Source organism: Lolium perenne, chromosome 1 (assembly GCF_019359855.2).
Source record: "Lolium perenne isolate Kyuss_39 chromosome 1, Kyuss_2.0, whole genome shotgun sequence".
NCBI classification, from domain to species: domain Eukaryota; kingdom Viridiplantae; phylum Streptophyta; class Magnoliopsida; order Poales; family Poaceae; genus Lolium; species Lolium perenne.
This window is the reverse complement of record NC_067244.2, coordinates 62,049,390-62,057,734: the sequence shown is the minus strand read 5'-3', so window position 1 is coordinate 62,057,734 and position 8,345 is coordinate 62,049,390. Positions and strand designations below refer to the sequence as shown.

At 50.5% G+C, this 8,345-nt stretch overlaps 1 pseudogene; it reads right to left on the bottom strand.

The window, feature by feature from the left end:
* Positions 1-1,429: 1,429 nt before the first annotated feature.
* LOC127342309 (desmethyl-deoxy-podophyllotoxin synthase-like) lies at positions 1,430-3,097 on the bottom strand (annotated as a pseudogene).
* Positions 3,098-8,345: the final 5,248 nt, after the last annotated feature.

Sequence of the window (8,345 nt, the reverse complement as noted above, 5' to 3'; positions counted from 1 at the left end):
AAATTTTTTGTCGTCCTACCCGTTGCAGCCGAGACTAATGCTCCGGGCAGCCGCAAACAAAAGACATGTTTTCTACTAGTGAACATCACTCGTCAACTTTTCTTTTTTGAGTAATTCATTAAAAAAAATTAAAATAGCAAACAGTTTTTGAAAATTTAACGTCACAAATCTGCCTACCATGATACCATCAAAACCTTGAATCACTTTGGTGAATAATACTTTGTAGACACTCTTTGATAGCTGTAATTCCTCTAAATGTTCATCTGAAAAATAAAATCCATATCTAAAATGGTCATAAGTTCATCATTTTGGCATGGAGGCATGACATGGGTAGAATCTATGACCCTACAAAAGTCTACTCATTTGGACAAACTTACATAAAAAAGTCTTCATTTAGGAGTGAGTTCATCGATGATGACTTATGTTCATCCACCCCCTCGCCGTTGACTCTCTGAACTACCATTATGGTCATTTTATGCAAATGACTTCAATTTTTTTCTTGGGAGTTGGCATACTGAAATGATTGTAATGCCAATGTGACATAGGTTGACTAGATCGTGACCGAGTTACTCTAGTCCTTCCTAGTTAACATTGAGTTGGAGTGAATTATTTAGAACATGTTCATCATTTCTTGTTGTTGTGAAGTGTTTTCCTTTGAATGGAAATAATTGTAGTAATGCATCCATATTTCAGATCTGAAAGATGCTTGAGATCGCCATATGAGATTTGATTGATTTGTAGCAATGTCAACATTTTCAATATGCATCTTTACATCCAAGACAGATGTGGTAGTTCATTATGCTAGTAGGCTAACTTGCCACAAGTTGGTGTGCCCGTTTTTCTATTGCATGTCCAGATCAGTACCGGCTTCTGCCCAGCAAGCAGCAGCTCGAGGCAAAAACCTGAAATATGTTTCTCTCTCGCTGCCGATAGTAGAACTTTTCTTCTATGAACTAGTTTTCCAACCATATTATAAGGCGAGTTTGGCAGTATATTAAGCTAGTCCGCCAAAATGTTTTGTACTCTTACTTACCGGTAGCAAAGTTTCTTATTACAAATAAGGTGGGCTAGAAACATCAAATGAGGCTCACACACTAAGCTTCCTGCTCCACTAGACAATGGGTAGATTACAGTTGGACGTCACGTAATAACACATCTTCCATGTCACCAGGCTGACGGTGCAAACAACACCTAACATGCATGCAAACATGCGCGCGCGCGCCCACACACACACGGTGCAAACAACACCTAACATGCATGCAAACATGCACACACACACACACACACACACATATATATATATATATGTATATAATTAACCTATATATATATATATATATATATATATATATATATATATATATATATATATATATATATATATATATATAGGTTAATTATATGCTTTGGCAAACATATAAACATACATTTATGTTGCCTTTGAGAATGCGTATGGAATAGCTTTAGCTGCAGGTCGGACATTTTACCCATGGTGAGCCCAAACTTCTCAGTCATGTCCATTGATTTTGGGGTTGTTCCATCAGGAAGTACCCAGTCAAAGTGATAGAGAAGATTTGCCAATGTAACCTCCATAGTTGACATACCAAATAAGATCCCAGGGCATTGCCGTCGCCCGGCACCGAAGGGGGTGTACTCAAAGTTTGCGCCTTTGTAGTCAAGTTGGCTGTTCTCAAACCTGTTTGGGTAAAAAGCTTCTGGGTTGTCCCAGTACTTAGGATCTCGTGAAATGGCAAATGTGTTGACGATAATTTTGGTGCCTTTGGGAATGGCATAACCCATGATCTCACAGTCCTCTCTAGCCTCTCGAGGACCATGTAGAGGGGTGATAGTATGTAACCTAAGAATCTCCTTGATGACCAATCTCATGTAGTGAAGTTGGCCGATTTCATTGTTAGTGATGATATCTCGGTTCGGACCTAGCACTTGTCGAACCTCAAGTTGTGCTTTGGTCATAATTTCTGGGTTTTTCAGGAGTTCCGCCATAGCCCACTCCATAGCAGATGCTGATGTCCCGCTACCCGCGCCAAATATATCCTGAAGATGTAGAGTGGTGAGAAATGAGAGACCAATTAATGCCAGCACCACCGCATATACTTATGAGAGCGATTAAATTAATGTTTGAGTGAAAAACAAAAGAAACTACTTTCTCAAAAAAAAAAGTGTGAACTTACAGAGATGACCACGCCTATGATCTCAGCGGTAATAGGGATTGGCAAGGAGCCCTCCTCCTGCAGGTTGAGCAACACGTCCAGCAGGTCCTGGTCGCCGGCGGCCGCACGGTCGTGGGCGCGCAACGCCCTCCGTGCGGTGATGATCTCACCAATGATGTGCTGGATGCGGCCGAAGCTCCAGGTGAGCTGGCGCACGCCGGTGGTGAACCGCCGGAGAAGTCTGGACGAGGGGAACAGGTCGACTAAGAGGAAGCCTCCCGCGAGCTCGATGGCCCTGGAGAACTCCCGGAGGTACTCAGCCTGCTGCGCCTGCGTGCACGTGCCGCCAAACACCGCCCGGCCGATGAGATCGTTCATGAACGCGTACATCGTCTCGCTGAAGTTGACGACGCCGCCACCGGAGCCGGCGAAGGACCGTACTAGGCGGGCCACCTCGTGGGCCCAGACGGACTCCATGCGACTGACCTGCCTGGCGCTGAAGAGCTCGACGACGCAGATCTTGCGCATCTGGCGCCAGTGGTCGCCGTAGGGGGTGAAGATGACGCCCTTGCGGCCGCGCGAGACGATGTCGAGCGTGGTGCTTCGCGGGCGGGTGGCGAAGGCGAGGTCGTTGGTCCGCATGACCGCCTCCGCGCCCTCGGCGCTGGAGACCACCACGGCGGGGACCTCGCCCAGCATGAGGAACATGAGCGGGCCGTGCCGGCGGGAGAGGTCCATGAGCCTCCGGTGCGGGAAAGTTCCCATGACGCGGTGGAGGCTGCCGATGATCGGGAGGCTCCGTGGGCCGGGAGGCAGGTGCTTGCTTTTCAATCGGGTAGTGGCTACGATTATGGGCGCGATGAACCAGAGGACGAGCGCCGAGGCTAGGGCAAAACCCACGCTTATCATCTCCATGGATGGAAGGCAGCTTCTCAAGCAATATGTTGGATACTTTGCCATCGCAAGTACTTATATGGCAAGATTTTGCGGAAGGCCCCGCGTTAATTGCATGGTGTGGAAGCATATACTAATTAGCCGCCATGAAAAAAAAATATACTAATTAGCCGCCATGAAAACACCGCAGGTTGATGTAGATGCCCCTAATTCCGACCCAAAGTATTAGCCGCCATGACAACGTAGTGATGAGTTGACTTGGCTGAACATGCAAATAATTAACGTCCCCAAGTGGCAGGCCCTGCCGCCACGGTGGCACGCTGACGGGAATATATGGTCGCATTGGTGTCGGCGGTCGTAGGTAATCTCGTCACGTTCCTCTCAAAATTCAAGGTCATTAACAACTTAACAAGAGAGAGTCAGAGGCTCTACGTAGGTACATATGCATGCCAATTAAGGATCGTTGACATTACGCATCTAATCACCATGGCAAAGGCGTCTGGTTCATCTCATTCACGCATACGGTATTCTGCAAGTTGCTTCACCCATAAAGCTGACCCGGACAAAACTTACGGGATGAGGTGGAATCAGCGGGTTGGTTCAGATTTTTTACGATCCGTAATTATAGGCCCATGATCCTCCTGGCTTTTCTCCACGAAATCCCGTAGCCAGATCCCGTAAGCCTGAGCGCATAAGTGTAGCATTGTTGGCATTTTCCTTTGTTTTTCTTCTTTAGTTTTCTCTGTCTGTTTCGGTTTTTCTCTGGTTTTGCTGGTTTCTTTCCTCTCGTTTTTGGTTTTGGCGAATGGTTTTTTCTGAAATTTTTAAATTTGGAATTTTTTTTGAATTTGAACAATTTTTTAGTTTGAACATTTTTATTTTGAAATTTTTTGAGTTTGAAATTTTTCAGGTTTGATCTTTTGTGAAATTTGAACAATTTTTATTTTGAACATTTTTTTAATTTGGAACTTTTCATATTTGAAATTTATTTTTTAATTTGTTTGATTTTGAAAATTGTTCATTTATTAAAAGCGTTCGATTTTGAATTTATTTGGTTAAGAATTTGCACAAATTTTAATTTTTGGTCGGTTTTGAATTTGTAAAGATTTTGAAAACCGAAGCAAATGTCCAACTCAAACTGTCACGCATGAAACAGAAAGAGAAAAGAGCGACATAATAAATGTGCTTGGCCCAGCTTAGTTCCTTTAAGCGGAGCTCCGCTCGCTCCCGCTTAAAGCAATGAATAGGCTCTCCCTCACGTCAGCATGCCGCCATGAGGGTTGGCGGCAGGGCCCAACCCCTCTGTTTCCCGTCCCGGCCTAGCCCAGATTCGTTATGTTGTGACCTAAATTTATACGAAGGCGCACAGTCTATATATACCTCTTGTAAGTCATTGGCTAGGGTTAATTGCTTCATTGATAACCCACGGTGTTTGTGAACACTTCCGTATAGTGAAATTTAGCTGGCTAGCGCCTGTTGGTTCCTCTTTTTGTTAGATAGATTTTTTCACGTTAAAATCTTGTGCCCCTGCGTGGTTTGCTTTGTTCGTTCTTTAATTTGTTTGTCACGTTTATAACAATAATCACGGTCTCGCCGACGAGCTCGCTCAGGACTAGCCATGTCACCTCAGCTGCACAAATGAATTGACAAAAATCCCATCTCTCAGTGCAATTAACGGCTGGGACAAGAAACGAAGATGGGGGGGGGCGGGGGGGGGGGGCTGCCGCCACCCCTCAGGACGCCACAAATGTCTACGGTAGTAAGTAACCTCATCACGTCCCTCTCAAAATTCAAAGGATAGTTATTGCGAGTCATTAACAAGAGGGAGTCAGCGGCTCTACCACATCAATTAGGTACATGCATGCCGATTACGGATCATTGACATTACGTTTCTAATCACCAAGTCAAAGGCGTTCGATTTATCTCACTTATGCCTGAGGTACTAGTTTTGCAAGTTGTGGTAGCCAAGACGCTGACCCTGAACCCGGCAAACAGACGTGCCGCCACCACCATTCCAGCGTACCGCCGTGAAGGTTGACGTCAGGGCACACCCCTCTGTTTCTCGTCCCAACCTCGCCCAGCCTGTGGTGGTAGGGCCGCCACCTTGGATAGTGGCGGCAACCTCCACGTGGCATTTGTTGGGCTTGCCACCATGCTACTTCTGTCAATTGCACCAAGAGCATGAGGTTGTCCTTTTGTCAGCTCACACGCGCAGGTGGTTTGGTTTGCCAAAAATTCACAACAACTCACACCCTATGGGAAAAAAGCGGACAACAGCTATAACATAGCACAATAACCTAGAGAGCGAGCAACTATCAGCAGATTAAACTGCAAAAGCAAGCCACCATTCTGACTTTGGACATTTTTTAAATTTTAAATAGAGCTTTCCTATGTAGACGTCACACGGATGAAGGGATGGAAAACGGTTCGCCTGTACGGACGGGCTCTGGCGTCCACGAGGGCGATTTTCAAATTTCAGATCGGGACGGCGTCGGCCCCAGGGCTGCTCACGGCGAAGGGCTGGGGCAGGTTCTGGGCGAAGGGCGGCCCTCTCGCGGCGGCGGAGCTGCTCGCGGGGGTGCAGTCTGACTCCGAGTCGGAGTAGGAGCCTACATCCGGCGACTCGTCTCCTCGTCGACCCTCCGGCCGGGCGACCTTGGGTGGTTTCCTGGAGCGGGCGTTCGACGGTGTGGGCGGTGCTGGCCGTCGAGGTCAACGGTGGCGGGCGACCTTCGCGCCTGGGGGCCAGCTCTCACGATTTGGGGATCGTGAGCTCCTCCCTCGGCTTTGGGGAGCCGCGCGCGGAGATGGAGGGCGGTGGCGCGGCGCCGCCTCCCGGACCAGGAGGTCCTCTCCATACGTTGAGGTCGTGCGGCCTTCGACGCCGGACGGCGGGGAGTCGGGCGCGGCGAGGCGGGGGTCGCCGGAGCCGGAGGCGTCGACGATGCCTGGCTCGGCGTTGGGCTCGCGGGCCCTGGCCACGGTCGCTGTTGGATCTAGGCCGTGGTGCGAGCTTGGGCCGAAGGAGCTACACCAGCCGTTTCTCTTGCTGGGCCCTCCACTGGGCCGTGGGAACCGTGGAGATGTAGCTTCCCCAAGTTGGGCCACGGGAGGCCTTGATAGACCGGGCCCAAGCCCAGCTTCGGCGCTGGCTTTGGATGCCTAAAGGATGCAAGGACCCTGATCTAGGGTTTCCTGCAAGACCAAACGAGCGAGCGCGGCGCGGCATCCCTCTCCCCTTCCGCACGCTTGTCCGAATCCCAGATCCGTCCCCTCTTACTCGATCCTTTGCGGAGGTGGTGGCGATGGCGGGCGGGAGCAGTGGAGAAGGCGGCGGAAGCGGAGGCTACGGCGGTGCGGGCGGTGATGGCCAGAAGCGGCGGTATGACGAGCAAGGCGGCGGGGACTTCCGCTCCGACAACCAGGGACGTGGTTCCGGTTCGAACGGAGGGAGGTACGGCAACAACAACAACTCGGGCGGCTCCTATGATGGTTTTGGTGGCGGCCGATCTGACGGCGGCGGGCGCTCCGATGGTGGAGGGCGCGCGGACGGTGGCGGGCGCTCCGACTTCTACGGTGGGCGCGACGATGGTGGCGGGCGCCTCGACAACGACGGCTACGGCAGGGGCCGGCAGGGTCAAGGGGGCGGCCGCTACCAAGACGGCAACAGGCAGGAGGGCCCCTACAACAACAACTTCGGTCGCCGGGAGGGTGGTCGGCAAGGTGAGGACAGGCGGGGCCAGCAACAAGAGGGTCAGCGTGGCCGCGGGCAGCAAGGGCCTGCACGCGGAGGCGGTGCCCAGCCGGGCAAGCTGAAGGGTGTGGCGCAGGGAGCGCCTCCCCAGCCGAAGGCCAAGGGAAATGCCAAGGTTCCCGGCGGGTCTGCGTCTGGCTCGGTGGGCGGCGAGTGCTTCCGCTGTGGGCAGGAGGGTCACTTCCAGGCGGACTGTGTCAACGACCCGGTTTGCATTCTCTGCAGCAAGACCGGCCATGTCTCGGCGGGATGCCCCACGCGTGGTCGGCTGCTGCTGCTGCAGACCTATGGCCACGCCATCACGGGCGGTGGCTTCTTCAACATCGAGGTGGAGCCGATCCAAGCTCCGGAGGAGGACAAGCAGTTCGAGGCGGTGATCCACTTCACCTCGGCCCCCCTCACGGCGCTGCAGCTATCAGACGACCTCAAGAGCCTCCTAGACGACCTGTGGGACTGGAAGGTGACGAGGGTGTTGGACACGGAGTACTGTGTCAGATTTCCGTCGAGGGAGACGCTCAGGATGAGTACTAGGCGCGGCAAGATCTATTTGCCACTCAGCAAGTGCGATGTTGACATCCGGGAAGCGTTTGTGAGCCCTCGACCGGGTCCGTCCTTCCCATCTGTGTGGGTACAAATCACCGGCCTGCTTGGGAGCCTGATGGTCAAGGACAGGTGATACGCGTACAGCACGCGTCCATTGGGAACCCCAAGAGGAAGGTGTGATGCGTACAGCGGCAAGTTTTCCCTCAGTATGAAACCAAGGTTTATCGAACCAGTAGGAGCCAAGAAGCACGTTGAAGGTTGATGGCGGCGAGATGTAGTGCGGCGCAACACCAGGGATTCCGGCGCCAACGTGGAACCTGCACAACACAAACCAAGTACTTTGCCCCAACGAAACAGTGAGGTTGTCAATCTCACCGGCTTGCTGTAACAAAGGATTAGATGTATAGTGTGGATGATGATTGTTTGCAGAAAACAGTAGAACAAGTATTGCAGTAGATTGTATTTCAGTATAGAGAATTGGACCGGGGTCCACAGTTCACTAGAGGTGTCTCTCCCATAAGATAAACAGCATGTTGGGTGAACAAATTACAGTTGGGCAATTGACAAATAGAGAGGGCATGACCATGCACATACATATTATGATGAGTATAGTGAGATTTAATTGGGCATTACGACAAAGTACATAGACCGCTATCCAGCATGCATCTATGCCTAAAAAATCCACCTTCAGGTTATCATCCGAACCCCTTCCAGTATTAAGTTGAAAACAACAGACAATTGCATTAAGTATGGTGCGTAATGTAATCAATAACTACATCCTCGGACATAGCATCAATGTTTTACCCCTAGTGGCAACAGCACATCCATAACCTTAGAGGTTTCTGTCACTCCCCCAGATTCACGGAGACATGAACCCACTATCGAGCATAAATACCCCCTCTTGGAGTTACTAGCAAAAACTTGGCCAGAGCCTCTACTAATAACGGAGAGCATGCAAGATCATAAACAACACATAGATATAA